This window comes from Lytechinus pictus, chromosome 3 (assembly GCF_037042905.1).
Source record: "Lytechinus pictus isolate F3 Inbred chromosome 3, Lp3.0, whole genome shotgun sequence".
Lineage (NCBI taxonomy): Eukaryota > Metazoa > Echinodermata > Echinoidea > Temnopleuroida > Toxopneustidae > Lytechinus > Lytechinus pictus.
The window spans coordinates 7,629,787-7,645,941 of NC_087247.1; the positions used below are offsets into that span (position 1 = coordinate 7,629,787).

The 16,155-nt window shown below is 36.2% G+C and overlaps 1 long non-coding RNA gene across 1 annotated transcript; it reads right to left on the minus strand.

Annotated features, from left to right (window-relative positions):
* Positions 1–3,099: 3,099 nt before the first annotated feature.
* Positions 3,100–15,870, minus strand: LOC135153506 (uncharacterized). Its single transcript, XR_010292887.1, has 3 exons — positions 14,084–15,870; positions 13,248–13,606; positions 3,100–4,974 (listed from the first exon to the last, which is right to left on the minus strand). It is a non-coding gene; the product is annotated as an uncharacterized LOC135153506 (long non-coding RNA).
* Positions 15,871–16,155: the final 285 nt, after the last annotated feature.

The following is a 16,155-nucleotide window of genomic DNA, read 5'->3' on the forward strand; positions in this document are numbered from 1 at the left end:
GGATGTTATAACTATTAATTTGAGCTAGAAGCGCGAGCTTTTTTTTATTTCTATCTGGAAAAAAATGACAATTTAGGGAATTTTTAAATAAAAAACAACATATATCAATAATTGTTGCAAATCCGAAGCGCGAGCTTTCTTGAGGTTTAGACCTTGAAAACGGGACATTATATCAACTTTTTTGTAATCATGAAAGAATGGGTGTTTTTCTAAAGAAAAGATTGTCCAGTCTCTAAACCGGGAAATTAAATCACGCTTTTAAATAAAGAAGCTAGAGCTGTGTATCTCAATAAACAAATTAATGCGAGCGTAAAGATCAAATTAATCATGTTAAGCACTGCTTAACATGTAGGACCAGTATGAAGTGGACTTTTTGTTACTATGATGATGCAAGCGCGAAGCGCGAGCTGAATTTTGGTTGGTGGATTTAGACCTAACAACCGGACATTTTAAGCACCTTTTGTAATCATGTACAGGGTGAGTATATAATTAAACAATTAACGCAAATGCAAAGCCCTGAAAAAAAATTGATATAGTCCTTCAGATCTGAAAAGTGGATAAATCAAAGATTGCTATTTGGAATTTAGGAATGGGATACATATCTCGCTAATCAAAATACGAGCGCGCATTGCGCGAGCTCAGTGATCATTTTGATATTCATCAATCTTTGTAATCATGAACAGAATGCGAAATTGCGAATCTCCCTGAAACTAAATAATGAAACTCGAATAGCAAGCCGAATAATTTGAGCATATTGATTTAAAAACGGGATGTTATAAGCCCATTGTTTCATTCACTTTTCTTATCTTATTTTATTCTTTTTCTCACATTTTTGTTTGCTGTTGCCACCCAGGGACCCCCACTGGCTACGTGGTTACGGGCATGCGATCGTATTTTCGAGAACTCAATTTACATTTTCGTAAAGCTTAATTGAATAGAAAATTGAGTTTTAGTAGTCCCTGATATGAAAAGCAAATATTAAAACATAGTTTCTATAGGCGGAAAAAATTTCCCATTTATCTGATTTCTCTTAATTCATTCTTCACGTCCCCATTTTTTCTTTGTAATAAAGAAACTTTGCCTTTGATTCTCATTTGTTTTTGGAGGTGAGGGGCTTTCATATGCCCCCTCTCCCCGACTGCCCCCTCCCACCGCTGTCACTGATTCAATGATCAATATCAACCTCATTATAGCCCCTTTCTAAACTTTTAAAGTTTTATGAAAATTCGTATCCTCACCTACATTCATTTTATACGCAAAAGCGATTTTTCAAATATACCCCTGTCCTCATGGAGAGAAGAGACAATAACAAACTACCATATCATCTTTTGATTCAAAATTCGTGATTTTCTAAATTTACAATTATTTTGGTTTTTCAAACAACCTTAACGTAAATGAAAAAGAAAATTCCGTTAAAATTAAAATTTGGTTTAGGCCCATCATTCGAGCATGAAACAGATACGGTATTGCCGAAGGAGCCCACTTCCCCTCAAGGTTTATTCTAGGTCATATTAGTATCTGTCTTTTTTATATTGTTATATTAAACTATCGAAAATCAATTGTTTATTCTGTTTATTTTCCAAATCCAGGACTTAGCTTGCAAAATAGGACCCGTCAAGCATTATATCAAAGTAAAAAGTTGAGTTTATCGCGGAAATGCCAGGTATTTAATTTGGCAACAATAGTAAAGTCGATCCTTGCTCCATCTTTAGGGAAATCCAATAATTGTGATCCTTCAGTGGCATGAACAATGAAATTACATAATTTGATACTCTTAAGTGACAGTGACAATATAGGCTAATATTATAGTCTACCAATATGTCCGTTTTATCTAAACATATTTCATATTTACACCGCCCAAGAGAATCTCACTTTAACACTTGGAAATTCATAACTATTTTCCATATTGAACAATAGTCAAATTACATCCCGATTGTGGGAATTGTTATACTAACGCCCAAACAATCACGTGTAGACTAGACACTGATGTTGATCCACGTTAGATATCGGCACCATGACCGATCCTATCACTGGTCACAAGTAGAATTACATGTTAGGATAAACATGACTCACTAGCCCTGCTATAAGGACTCGGAGAGTGATGGTTGATGGAGGAAGCATCAAATACCTTCCATGTAATTTGAGATGTACCCCAAGGCACAGTCATTTGGCCTCTGATATTTTATCCTGTTCATGAAACTAAAGCGTCAGGGACCACGAGAGAACTTAAATATCAATCTGTTCGGTGATGGTTGTCTTGTATGATAGACGGACTTGGACCCACTTTTCTGGTCCAAATATCTGGCAGATTAAATTCAGTGTCAACGGTTTTTTATCAATAAGTAATTTTCTTACCTTCTCTTTTTATTCTTCTTTTTTTTTAACTATTGCTAATTAAAAAAAAAATCTTAGATACAATACCTCAAACAGACAAAAATAACACAAAGCAGCCAACTCCAGCACTTCATAAGACTTGGATCTACCTTGGATGCTTAAAGCATATAACTCCTACGAAATAAAAAAAAATCCTAAGATACTGTGAATAGTTCTCTCGGGCATCATCAAAGCATTTCAGTTCGGTATTTCTAGAGCTTCACAGAGAGGCCAACAGACCAATGCCGGTCACCATTTTACACCCATCATGAGCATAGTATTACAAATTGAATTCACCGCCGTAAACACAACTATACATCCAATCTAGCTCCTCTATAGTTGTTAAACATGCCTCCAGTTACTTCTACCTCTATGAAGTAGAAGTGGGTAAAGTAATAAAAAAACAAAATGAATTTATTTGCCACACTTAATTAATATGTGATATATATCATATCGGGATGAATGCCCATGAGTGCATTGCTAAAAGCAAGTGAGCTAAACAAGAGAGCGGATTTTTAAAGTGAAATAAAAGATTCTGATGCACTATTAGGGTGGGATTTTGTGAAAAGTTGAGAGAAAAAAGGTTTAAATAATTTTAGTTCAGGGGATGAGGAATTGCTCACATTCCCACACGCACACTTCATACGACCATGCATGCAAACTTTGGCACTGTCCTAGTAAAAAAAAGTTTTCCACCACACTTATGAAGTTTGAGTCTTTTCTACATTTACGAGTTGTAGGTAGGCCTACATGAATTTATTAACAGTAAGCACTGTCATATATCAACATCGAATTGGTTCATAAAGATGATTGATCATGTCTTCCTCTTCTTCGAAAAAGCGTTACGTCACAAATCTACACCCCTGACAACTACCCTATACAGATTGCAAGAAATATTGATAATTTCAGAAAGAAAAAAAAACTTAAAATTGGACGGGAACTTGCAAATTGATGATATTGCAAATTCTATCTGTGAGTCCAACTTCCGAACCAATGTTTCTTATTCGAAATAAAGATGGTTACTATTTGAAATACCTTTTTAGTTTATATAAACTGTACATGCAAATCAGTTTATACCGGTTTTTACCCATTGGTTCAGTCCATGATTTGGCATTAGGGAATTCTCGCAACTGCAACGGGGACTGATTCAAGAACACAGATAATATAGTGAAAATGCTTGTCGAATGAAAAAGAACAGATGGGTGGTCTTTGACGAAAATTGGTGAAACGGAACGTCCTCTACGTTTTTCGGAGCTGACGAAAAATCGCAATCGTAATCCAGGACAAAACTGCTGTTTTGATTCACCGATTTTCGACAAAAGCTTCTTGGTTGTGATTTGTCATGAAGGGCATTTAAGAATATATATTTTATATGTTCTTGAATCCGTCGTTAGTCACGACGGGAGGAGTCCCTATTATCTTCTTTGTTAAATCCTTAGAAGTACCCAGTATGGATCTTTCTTCCCGTGACGTAGGTGGAAGATGTGCATGTACATCATGAGTAGATGACAGTGGCGAGTTTGATGTGTTTGCTCTTTGGGATCATTGAAAAAGGAATTCGTTTCTGAATGTAGTAGCCAATCATCTCGTTGTTATTTTGCATACTTATGAAAAGAACCTCCATGATAACTATCTTGCCGCGATCATCTGAACATAATATCCTATAGATGTGCACGTATAGTTCAGATCCAGCTATTACAAGCTACCCACATAGTATCCTATTCTGGCCCTTCTGCATCTATCAGCACGAACAGCTGGAACTTTATCTAATGGTCATCTCGTTTGCAAAGTCTCTATAAATCTCGTGAAATTACTATCTCTTCATGTAACATTTTATTTTCTAATCCTTTCGGTCTATCCGAAAACAATAATTGTAGACAGAAGCACTGAGATAAACTTCTCCATAACAGAAGGATTCTCTTTCCTATATCCGACCCTAGTGCAGTGTTCTTCTCCTGGATCTATACGTAGCATTACACAAAACCTTTCTTTCTTTAGTCATTCTGATCTTTCTGCAACTGCCAATTGCAGAGCTAAGATTCATCCTTATTCCTATCTCCGAGATTTGTTTTCTCGTAGTTCAGGCTTTATTTGCAACTGAAGCCCGAAGCGTCATTCCTTCTTACATTGTCTTGTAGCCCTCCCTGAATGTATCCGCAAAGTTAATGTGGAAATTTCTTAAACTTCCCAGACGATTTGAGGAGCTAGGTCGGCAGGCGATCTCTTGAGACATCTATTGCAGACGCCATTTTCTCGGAGTTCATAACCCAACAGAAAACTCTAGTACGTCCTGGACAATTTGAGGAGCTTGGTTGGTTTGCGGTATGGACGCTTATATCTGCATGATTTGGTTGGCATACATTTCCCTGTTTCGTTTAAACCAATGAGGAAACTGCTCGAAACTCCAGGACCATTTAAGGAGCTTGGTCGACAGCCTGTGAAGGCAAGCATCTGGTGCAGATACCACTTTTCCCTGGTACAATTAGACCAATGAGGAAACTGCTCGAACTCAGTGGACCATTTCAGGAGTTTGGTCGACATGCAGGCTGTGGGGACAAGCATCTGATCCAAGCACCACTTTTCCCTGTTAATCCGGGGTTGCTGGTTGTTGTTGTTGAAAGTAAAAATGACAGGTAAAAACCATTAATAATTGTCATTGATTACATACATCAAATACCTTATAAGTTCCAAGGTGTTCATCATCATGATCAGAGAAGATTTTCTAATTTCAGCTGAGCAATTAATGACTGTCTATTTCTTTATCTCTTTTCATAGTGATGATTATTTCAGGAACGAAAAAGATTATTCGAAATCGCGCAAATATAATTTTTATAAACGTAAAAATTTGAGAAACAATAAGCTTGCAATTTAATGAAACTCCTGCATAAACGATTTTACTTATTCAAAGGGCACAAAGAACGATTTTTTCAGACAATTTCTTGCGCAAACTCGTGAAAGATGGTAAATAGTTGCATTTAGACAATGTTAACTTACCCAACTCAGCCTGTTGCCCCGTTACACAATTCTGAACGATTAAAAAAAAATTGTTTTGCACGAAAGAAACATTCCAGGGGAAAAATGATTGCTTAACTCGATAAAGATGACCGACAGAACAGTAATGGTTGCAATTTGTCTTATCATCATATTCACGATCTCTAACTCCATCTTCATCAGCATCATTATCATCATCCTTATCATCACCAAAGTAGATGAAGTGTCGATCACGATGATGAATAATATTGATTCATTAATGACCATAATAATAATTCATGATAATACCGATAATAATAATAATAATTGTAACAAAACAATAGCAAAAAATGATGGCCATCATTACTAAATGACGGTTACGATAATTACGATGAAATTGTCCTGATATCTAAATCGAGGTCTTGGGGGAGACCACACCCCATGAAAAAAATACATAAGCATTTGCACGCACGAAAGTGGAATGAATTGTATTTATGAGAAAATAAAAGAAATTACTTGCGGTTGAGGGGGTAGGAATGAAAATGCACCATTTCATTTTCATTTCATTTCATTTATTTCCATTTTCAAAACATATTTCATCTATCCCTGTACAAAAATTATATTCAAGATTATTACATATCAGGTTGGAAATGGAGAAGGCTGCTAAAAAGCGGAGATTGTAGAGTGCAGCCTCCTAATAAATATTCTTGTATAAAGTTATATACATAGCATATAAATTCAAAATAACAACTTGAGCATAAACCAGGGGGCCGTTTCATAAAGTTGTTCGTAAGGTTAAGAGCGACTTTAAGAACGACTGGTAATCCTTTCTTACGCGCTAAACCGTCGCCAATGAATATACTATTTACCACAAGAAAGGATCACCAGTCGTTCTTAAAGTCGCTCTTAACTTACGAACAGCTTTATGAAACACCCAACAGTTAAATTAAAAAGAAATAGGGGGAATAGAAATAGAAAAGGAAATAAGAAAATGAGAGATTAAAGGTCTCTAGAATCCAGCCCCAGTACTCACCAACGGACCTCGCTGATCAACAGGAAAAGTGTACGACAAATGACATTCATGTTTGATTTTTAAAAAATACAAGTAAAGAGTTTGAGTGAGGAAGAGTTAATTCAATGGTTATCTTGGAGAAACTTTTTGAACTTATATTTCAAAGAATTTAGGCATGGTGATTCTTTAATGTTATTATTAATAGTTCCCCAGAGTCTAGGGCCTTCAAAAGTACAAATTGATTTTGCAAGGATGGTCCGGGGTAGTGATAAATGGAATTCATCTGATTGACGTGTGGGATATTTGTGAAGAGTTTTGTTTTTTTGTTAAATGAAGAATTAAATATGGGTGGTAACATATTATTGTTTAATTGATACATGAATTGACCTAAGTTATATTGGTACAGTGTTTTTATTTTTAGAATGTTATTGTTGAAAAACAGGTGATCTGTGTGGGATCTCCGGGACAAGTTGAAAATAACACGCAACGCCTTCTTTTGTAAAAGCAATATTCTATCTAAGTAGGTTGAGTGTGTATTTCCCAAAACAATTGCTCCATAATTTGGATATGGTAAAATTAATGTTGAATAAAGCATTTTTAGGGAGGAAGTTGGAAGAAAAAACTTAACTTTGTTGATAACACCAATATTGCGTGAAATTGTATGACATATAAAATCAATGTGGGTTTTCCAAGATAATTTGTTGTCTATTATGAGACCATTTCATTTGAATCATCTTCAAAAAGGACATAAGATAATATTTCAGAGGAGTTCTGGATGTCATTTATATAGATTATAGATAAAAGTGGGCCCAGGAGGCTGCCTTGGGGCACACCCCAGTTAACATTTTGTAGAGAAGAATTTTGTTAATTTATGCTTACGAATTGTTTACGATTTGCGAGGTAGTTTCTGAACCACTCCAAGGCCTTCCCACGAACTCCGTAATTTTCAAGTTTGTAGAGAAGTATTTCATGATTTATAGTGTCAAAGGCCTTGGAGAGCTCTGTAAATTATTTGGTGTTACTCGTCGGAATTTATGTTGCGGGGTATCTTTTTTTGCTAACCTAAACGGATATCTTGAAAATATTGGGAAATGGTCAGAAATATCAGATAAAATTATTCCAGACTCGGGTAAAGGAGAAACATTACAAAAATATTATCAATAAGGATTGCGGATTGGTTAGTAACCCTGGTGGGTTTTGTTATCAATGGTAAAAAGGATGATGAAAGCATGATATCCAAAAATTAATGTGACCTATTGTGATTAGATTTAGATATGTCTATATTAAAATCATTATACTACATACAATCTTTATTACAAAAAAACGGATTTTGTAGAAAATCTTGAAAGTATCAAAAAAAAAATATTTGTGTTGGAGTTAGGAGGTATATAAAATACTGCGATCATTATGTTTTTAGAGTGTGGTTACCCGAATTTCAATGATAAGAGATTCAGCAATTTCATTCATACAATTAAGATCATTATGTGTAAAATATCATAGTTGTTCACCATCGAATAGAGGAAGAAACTACGATATCCCACACATCCTTTTCTCAGATTTTAATAGACAGTGCTGATGCAGGGAGCTCAAGTACAGATCGTGGACTCTTAACCGTTTTTTTATACTGAAAGCGTCTCCCTCAAAAAATGTTACGAACATTCAAAGCTTGTGCTCTTTGCTCTCATTGTTATGTTTAAAGGAGAATGAAACTCTTGGAGCAAGTTAGCTTTTGTGAAAGCAGAAAAATCAAAGAATAAGATCAACAAAAGTTTGAGTAAAATAGGACTAGCAATAGAAGAGTTATGAGCATTTGAATGTCGAGATCACTAATGCTATGGAGATCCTCCTATTAGCAACGCGACCAAGATCTATGATGTCACAGATGAACAACTCTCCCCTTTTGGACACTGAAAATATACCCCAAAACATCTCTTTTTGCTCATTCTAATCATATGACAAACGATTCATCAATGATATAATGTTGTGAAACCTCTGTACTTTTCCTCTCATAAAGAGAACACCTCACCTTGTGATGGACTCTATAAAAGTGAGAATATAAGTGAAATAAGTACTAAAGTAATGAAGGAGTTGTACGTGTGTGACATCACAGATATTGGTCGCATTGCCAATGGGAGGATCTCCATGGCATTAGTGATCTCAATATTCAAATGCTCATAACGTTCTTATTATTCAATCAATCTTCCTCAAACAACAATATGTTTCTTTGTTTTTTCTCTTTGATATGGATTCAGCTGGTTTCAAGGGTTTCATTCTCCTTTAACATAATTTCTCACAAAGTACTCCATTATATATTTTAAAAAAATCCAGCAGCAAACAATATTCGATGCAGGCACTATGAATTGTAAATCATTGTCTGTTGATTATGTAGTTAAAGCTATTTTCTCCTTATTGGCGTATGGTACAAGGGGGCAATGCCCCCGGTCGGTGCCACTTTCTTGGGGTGAGAGAAGAAAGGGAAAGAGAGAGAGAGAGAGAGAGAATGGGACTGTGTAACCCCCGAGCATGAGGTGCTCGAAGGGGCCGATTCCATCACGAGCCCTGGGTGCTTTTCATTCCCGGTCAATTTTTTTAATAAGTGTTTATTTGAATTCAGGATAAAAGAGCACTGCACATTTAATACCTTGCTCACTGGTATAGGTGCCTTAGCCGGAGATCGAACCCCATTCCACCCATCCATTCCATTCCTTGTTTTTATTTGGCAATAAGTCATGATTGACTATTTTTGCCACTCACTGTATAAAGAGTAGGGTAACAATTTTATTCGTTATTATTATTTTTATTTTTTATTTTTTCCTTTTTTTTATTATTATTTCTTGTATATTCATTTTTTTTTCTATTAGAAAATTAACAAAACTAAACATTTAATACATATGAAAAAAAAAACGATAAAGGTCGTTGATCGACGACCTATGTGATATTATATAAGATAAAATCGTTCTAACAAGAGGGGCTAACATTTTAGCAAATTTTTCGGTACTTTGAATTCTCAGTGTACCAACCCCGGACTTTCAAATATCTAGTCTTAGATACCGGCCACGGTACGTCGATCACTATACACGCCACCTTTCGATGCCCCCCCCCCCCCCGGGCCCCTTACACACATCGTTAACTACGGAACACCACTGGTGTGGTAAGGGGGAGAGAAATGAGGGTCCCTTTAACTTCTGTTTGATGAGCATAGAATACAAAAGATCACCCCCCCCAAAAAAAAAAGGGAAAAAAGATGGGAATCCTTATACATTGCTCTAAGTTGTATGTCGAGGAATGTTTATACAACGCTGCTTTATTCGAATTTGCCTGCATCAACGTTATCTCTTTTAACAGGTCTCTGCAACTTGCCAGGGCTGGAGCACTCTTTGAAATAGTGATGGACAACCGTCTCCATCATCACTGTCAATTATTTATTTTCTATCTATACATATGTTATTGCCGTTGCAAAATTTCCAATTTCTTTCGAAAAAACCTTTCCCGAAAATTATACCTGCAATACTCGAACAATTCCCACTCATGCTGAACGAGAGAGCAAAATCGAAAAAAGCAATTTGTGCCTCGAGTCGGCTCAACGAATGATTTCCTGCAAATTGTAGGTTGCCCTCTGCGCCTGAATAAAACGTAAGTTGCGATAAAAAAAAACCTTGAAATATTCGATAAATAAAATCCAGTATACACTCGACGGAGGAATCAGAATCCAAATATTTGCTGTGAATGCTACCCTTCTAGGTCTTCACCAAACGATAAAAAAGGGCTAAGCCAATAGAGAGGAAATATTAGGAAAGATGGTAATCGTGAAATCACACAATATGTAATTAAATACAAATAGAAAGCGGATCAAAATTTTATATAGTAGCTGTGCAACATGTTTGAAACCTGACAAACGCGTTAGTTTAATTTATGATTTCCCAATTCATATGCATACATCATCATACCAGATTTTTGGTTTAATAACGTATGGTTCAGAGAAAAAAGGCCCCACCCCAGGTGACACTGATGATGATGATGACAGTGATAATGATGACGACGATTATGACAACAACAACAATAATAATAATAGTAATGATCATAATAATCATGGTATACATGACCGTCAGATAGTCAGATAGACAGACAGACCGGCAGAGACATTTTTTCGGCATCACCAATTTTTCCAAAAAGGGTAGATAGCTCTGGGGAACCTTGATTTAAGCTACGCCTACCATTGTTCTCTTCATCCATTTCTTTCACACAATATTTAAATAAAAGAGTTGCCAAAGCTGTAGTACATGTATAACTTCACACATTTGTATACTTTCTCCCATACGTGTACTGTATCAAAGCAATAGCTTTGATCCAGCTGAGGCATGGCGGCTTGTCATTGTTCAAAACCCACCTTCACCCGACAAAGGAAATTACAATTGGTATGGTGTCGAAAATCTGTCTATCTGACGGTCAATCGGATCGGGGTCGCCCTAGCCACTAACCCGTCTCTGTGGTCTAGTGGTTAAGGCACCGGCGTTCAAAGCTGCGGGCCCGGGTTCGATTCCCGGCAGAGACATTTTTTTCGGCATCACCAATTTTTCCAAAAAGGGTAGATAGCTCTGGGGAACCTTGATTTAAGCTACGCCTACCATTGTTCTCTTCATCCATTTCTTTCACACAATATTTAAATAAAAGAGTTGCCAAAGCTGTAGTACATGTATAACTTCACACACATATATATATATATATATATATATATATATATATATGTGTGTGTGTGTGAGGGTGAGTGTGTGTGTGTGTGTAGTTTATTATTTACAAGAGAGTTGTTTGCATTTATATATTTTCTTACATAGGCCTGTATATTTATAGTTCTGATTATGTAGAGGAAAATACTTCTTAATTTCGATAGACTCCATTGATAATAATATACCTCGCTCACAGATTGAAGAAGAATAAAAAAAAAAAATGGATATCATGAAACTTAACAAGACATTGTTTACAGGATGGGATGATGATGTTGCTTCTGCGAATCCCGTTAAAAGCCGATTGAACGACATTTCAAATTGAAATTCGAATTCAACTTTATTTCCACTATGAAAAAAATAATACAAACGAAAATCACTGACATACGCAGATATCAAACATGTGGAGGGATCAAAAGGACCATAACGCTTGGACAAATCTCCCCAATAAATTACAAAACTATTTGTAAATTACATTGAAATCAAAGTAACATACAAAAGAGAGAAGGAAAATGTAACCAATGTGATAGAGATGAAAATGGGGATATTGAATCCGGAGAGAAATTTTCATATAGGTTTAGATATTGGAGTTACTTGGCTGAATTGTGGAATTATCTTTAAAAAAAACAGGTCCGGAGAAAATGCAGATCGTTTTATAGTTACAACAATAAATTACTTTCGTACATTAATGATTGTCTTTAACATTGTTTTTGTACACTTAAAAAAAATGTTAATCCGTTAATTTGTATCTGATTTATATTATTTTATTTTATGTTGAAAAGAAAATGAAAATTGAATTTAATCAAATCGAGGCAATAATCCCATTCTTATGCCCAAATTTAAATATATATATAGTCACGTATTGTATTACAGGACACTATTATGATTCCGGACGCGCATATTACTGCGTTCGAAAACAATTTCGTACCGTAAGACTTCCGCAATTCAATTTCACAGAGCAATACATAGAACAAGATTGCAAAAACAAGGCGAAAAAATCCAACTTTTACCTTATTTATCTCTTAAATGACAGAAAATGCTTAAAATATCATATAACATATAGTTTTGCATTAACGATTGATATAATTTATTTTCTAACGGAAATATGGGCCTGATTTTCCGAATTTCAGTCTCAATCTCGTCCACTCCTTCGATCGAATGATGAGGTGTGGTGTATTGTGGGTGATCGTCGACGGCTAGTTCTCAAGGTACCCGTGCGCGAGGTTTACCGTGAGTAGAGCCGTCGATAGATAGAAGCGCATCGATAGAACTTGAAGAGCGTCACGATACGAACGCGAGCATATTATTATTGGAAAGTGCCATGGAACATGCAGCCCATGCAGCTAACAAGAAAAAATAAAATAAGTTATCAAACACGAATTTATTACCAACATCTGCTCAGATTCGATATACAAAAGCAAATAAAAACTTAGAATTTACTCATGATATAAGAAGAAAAAAAATCACACAATTTGTTCTTACATCATTATAATCAAGGATATCTTTACCCGTCCGGCGCGCGTCCGGAATCATGATATAAATTGTCGCGCACGAAAATAATTGTTTTTCGTGGAGGGGTATGCGGCAAGTGCGATGCAAAGAAAATGGTTGGTAAATATAAAATAATTTTATCATATTCATAATTTTCATAATATTTGGAATAGCAAGTGTGAATTTTTCTTGATTGTATTTCCTCTAGTTGTCATTTTTAAAGCACTGAAATAAAGGTGTCCGGCAATAGGATACACTGCCATACCAAAGTTCTAACTGCGCGTTTATATAAAGCTACCATTTGCGAATTGTACAAGGAGTCCCACATGGTTCTATTTTGTGTCCCTTACTGTTTCTAATATTAACGAATGATACGTTAATCGAATCACCATCGTACTCTTTTTTCTTTATTCTTGTTTGACCGTTCAAAATTCAATAAACCCTTCCTGAATATTATAAAGGGATAGGTACTCATCTTTCCTAAGTCTGTTGGAATGATTGACCACTTTTTATTTTTAGATGTGATACCAAATGAGAGTAGACCCTACTTCTGACCGTCATGAACCGTTGCGCGTTGCCACAGTGCCCTGTAGTAATGTAACGACATTGGGAGATCACATTTATTAATGACAGGAAAAATCTTACCACTGTGATAATACCAGTTATAACTTAATACTTACTTTATCTTGTATTTTGCTCCACTAAAAGCTGTCGAATACAGTAACTCTAAACGTAGTTTGCACGTGGTTGCGTTATTCTCCGACGGCCATTTATGATAAAAATAATTTTTGCGAAATTCACCAAGCTGCATGTATTAGATACAGATGAAACACGTAATGAATGATTCCATATTAGATAGTACTCTACATAAATTCCTGGGAGTCGTGGTGAAGGAGATCCTAATTTGTCAAGAACTATATCCCGGCTTACACAGGCTGAAGATAAAGATTCAGGGCCTCATATCATATCGTATCATAACTGAATAATATATCCAGGACCGAGCTAACACTACCGACATCTGAACCGAGGCACTGAAAACCTGATAAATACAAGATAAAAAGAGAAAGTACGTTATTTTATGCAAACGTTATCACTTTTCTAATAATTGTCTACAACAGTAAAATGAGCATTGAACATTATTATTGTCATCATTATGGCCATATCAACCTTTTAGTCTCCTTAAACTTTCAGTAGCTAAAATAAAACCAATACAGGAATATATAATTGATATGTTCCAGTATTATTATAAAGCATGATTTTTATTTATAATTTTTATGCGATATATAGCTACAAAGTTTCATATAATTACGTTTCCATTCCTAATTTTGTAGGAAGCATTGACATGTGTAAGAAAACATTTGAACTTAAATCATCCAAGATCATCTAGCTTTATACAACACTGATCTCAAATACAAATACAATGTTTTTTTTATTTAAAAACATGCCTATACTCAATGCATGGAGGTATATCAACTTATATTTCTACACTAATAGTTCGGAAATAGGACGGACTTACCTTCATCTGGATCCAGTGCAGTGCGAGGGAAAACTCGAAAAGACACCGAGACTCCCGATCAGCCAAACTCCCCGCATTCAGCTGTTTGACACGTTTTAAGGCGTGGTTTGTAGAAGCCCATGACAATAACCAATCTGAGTAGAGCGAGGCCCAGTCTGCTGTGCAAACCCTTCACTCGAGTAAAGGGTCTGAATTGCAGCCTACTCTGCCTTGTGTACTGAAGGTCCTCTCGCTCAGAACTTAATTGAAACAGCAAGTTCTATATGTGCTAGTATTTTGCGTGGAGACACGCTTGTTGATCAAAGTTTCAATCAGGGTCTGTGCCTGCAGACTAAGCGAGACCCCGGTGAACGCGATATCGAGTAACTTGCACGAGAAAAAAGGACTTTGTTTTTATTTTTCTGCTCAGGGTTTATTTGTTGACGGGATGTTTTGCATGGTGAATAAACCCGTAATGATAGATTGTGTATGAAGGATAACCTTAATTTCTTTTGGGAAGATGTTGCTATAATAGGCAAGCGCTTGACAACATTCAATATGTTTAACTAACATCAAAGTTGAAACAATTTGAAGATAGGAAGAAAGAGAGAATGAGGGGGGGGGGGGTCATTGTCCTATGTCGCATTCGATTTATACGACGGTTGCCATGGTTATCGTCTTTACATTACTTAATTGATTGCTGCACAAATTATTATTTAAAAATATATATACTTGAAGCCTGCAGGCAACAGCGAGATGAGCATTTTTTGGTCAATTTCGTCAGGCCGGGGTGAGACTGTCTACGCGAGGTATCCCATGACAATGAGGGTTGGATGGTGAATTGGATGTATCATTGAATGTGATTGGTGATATCACTTGGCTTATGAGTGCCTCACAAAATTGATGATTGACACGCGAAGATAAAGAGTTGTCATCTGCAAGGTGTTTACGAACAAACTGTCCTGGGCCGATTGTCATATTTGGATGATTGTGCAATCGATAAGGATGAGTTACACTTTCTGTGCAGAGATGCTTAGAATCTCCATGTTCTTATTATCGCACTCCTGCAGGGGGCGCCAGTCGAAATTTCCATATTAGTGGTTCGAGACTTATATACAGCATCCAGCTGAAACAAGTATATGAAATTCCAAATGCACATAAATTATGTTCTAAAAAGTGTAAAGTGATATGTACAAACTTTGACATGAAGATGATGATGACGATGTTTCGAGGTACGAGCTTCGATTTCATTTTACAGTTTTGCCTCATGGATGCATCTTGCCTGTATAACGGGAGTTATTGTGGTTTTGATGAATATAAAGGCCTAAATTGGTGAGTCATTATTCGCAAAAGAAAATCATATTGGATGTCTGTTATATATCAAAATATATTTCGTTTATCGCTATTATTAAATAATCCTTACACTGGTATTTGATGATCTAAACTAATTCAAACGGCGAAACACGAAAGTTTTCATCGGGGCCTCATCACCTGGCTTCTTTTCATTTTTCATTCAGGCCCTTGTGGTCTTCCATATCTCCATCCGTCGGTCCATCCGTCGGTTAGTCTGCAGGCACAGACACTGATCGAACCTTTTATCAACAGAGCAGAGTAACCTTGTAAATATATGTTCCCATAGATATCCATTGTCCATTGAATCAATATGCTCGCGAACCTGCGAATCACAATTGTGCTGCAGTCACACCAAGGATCCCATTCCAACGAACACAATAGCTTTTCGGTCAGCATGGTGTCGATTTCGCACGTCTGTGTGACCGCAGAATTCGGATGTACTAGTATTGCGAAATACTCGGATTCGAGGGGATTCCCCTGTATGCTTATTCTGCGTTTTCAGACCCATGATGTATTAGACAGGAGATAACGCATCTAACCTTGATTCAATGTATCTTTTGATTGAACAGAAACACAAGAACATTCTTTCGAAGTGTTCTCCGATACGTTTTTTTCTTTTAAACAGGAATCCCTCATCTTCTGTCAATTCGGTTTATATATATGTAGACTACAATGTCAATAATATTGCGCGATCCTTCGGCCAGAAGGATCCATGATTTGGCAGGGAACTCTCAACTCCA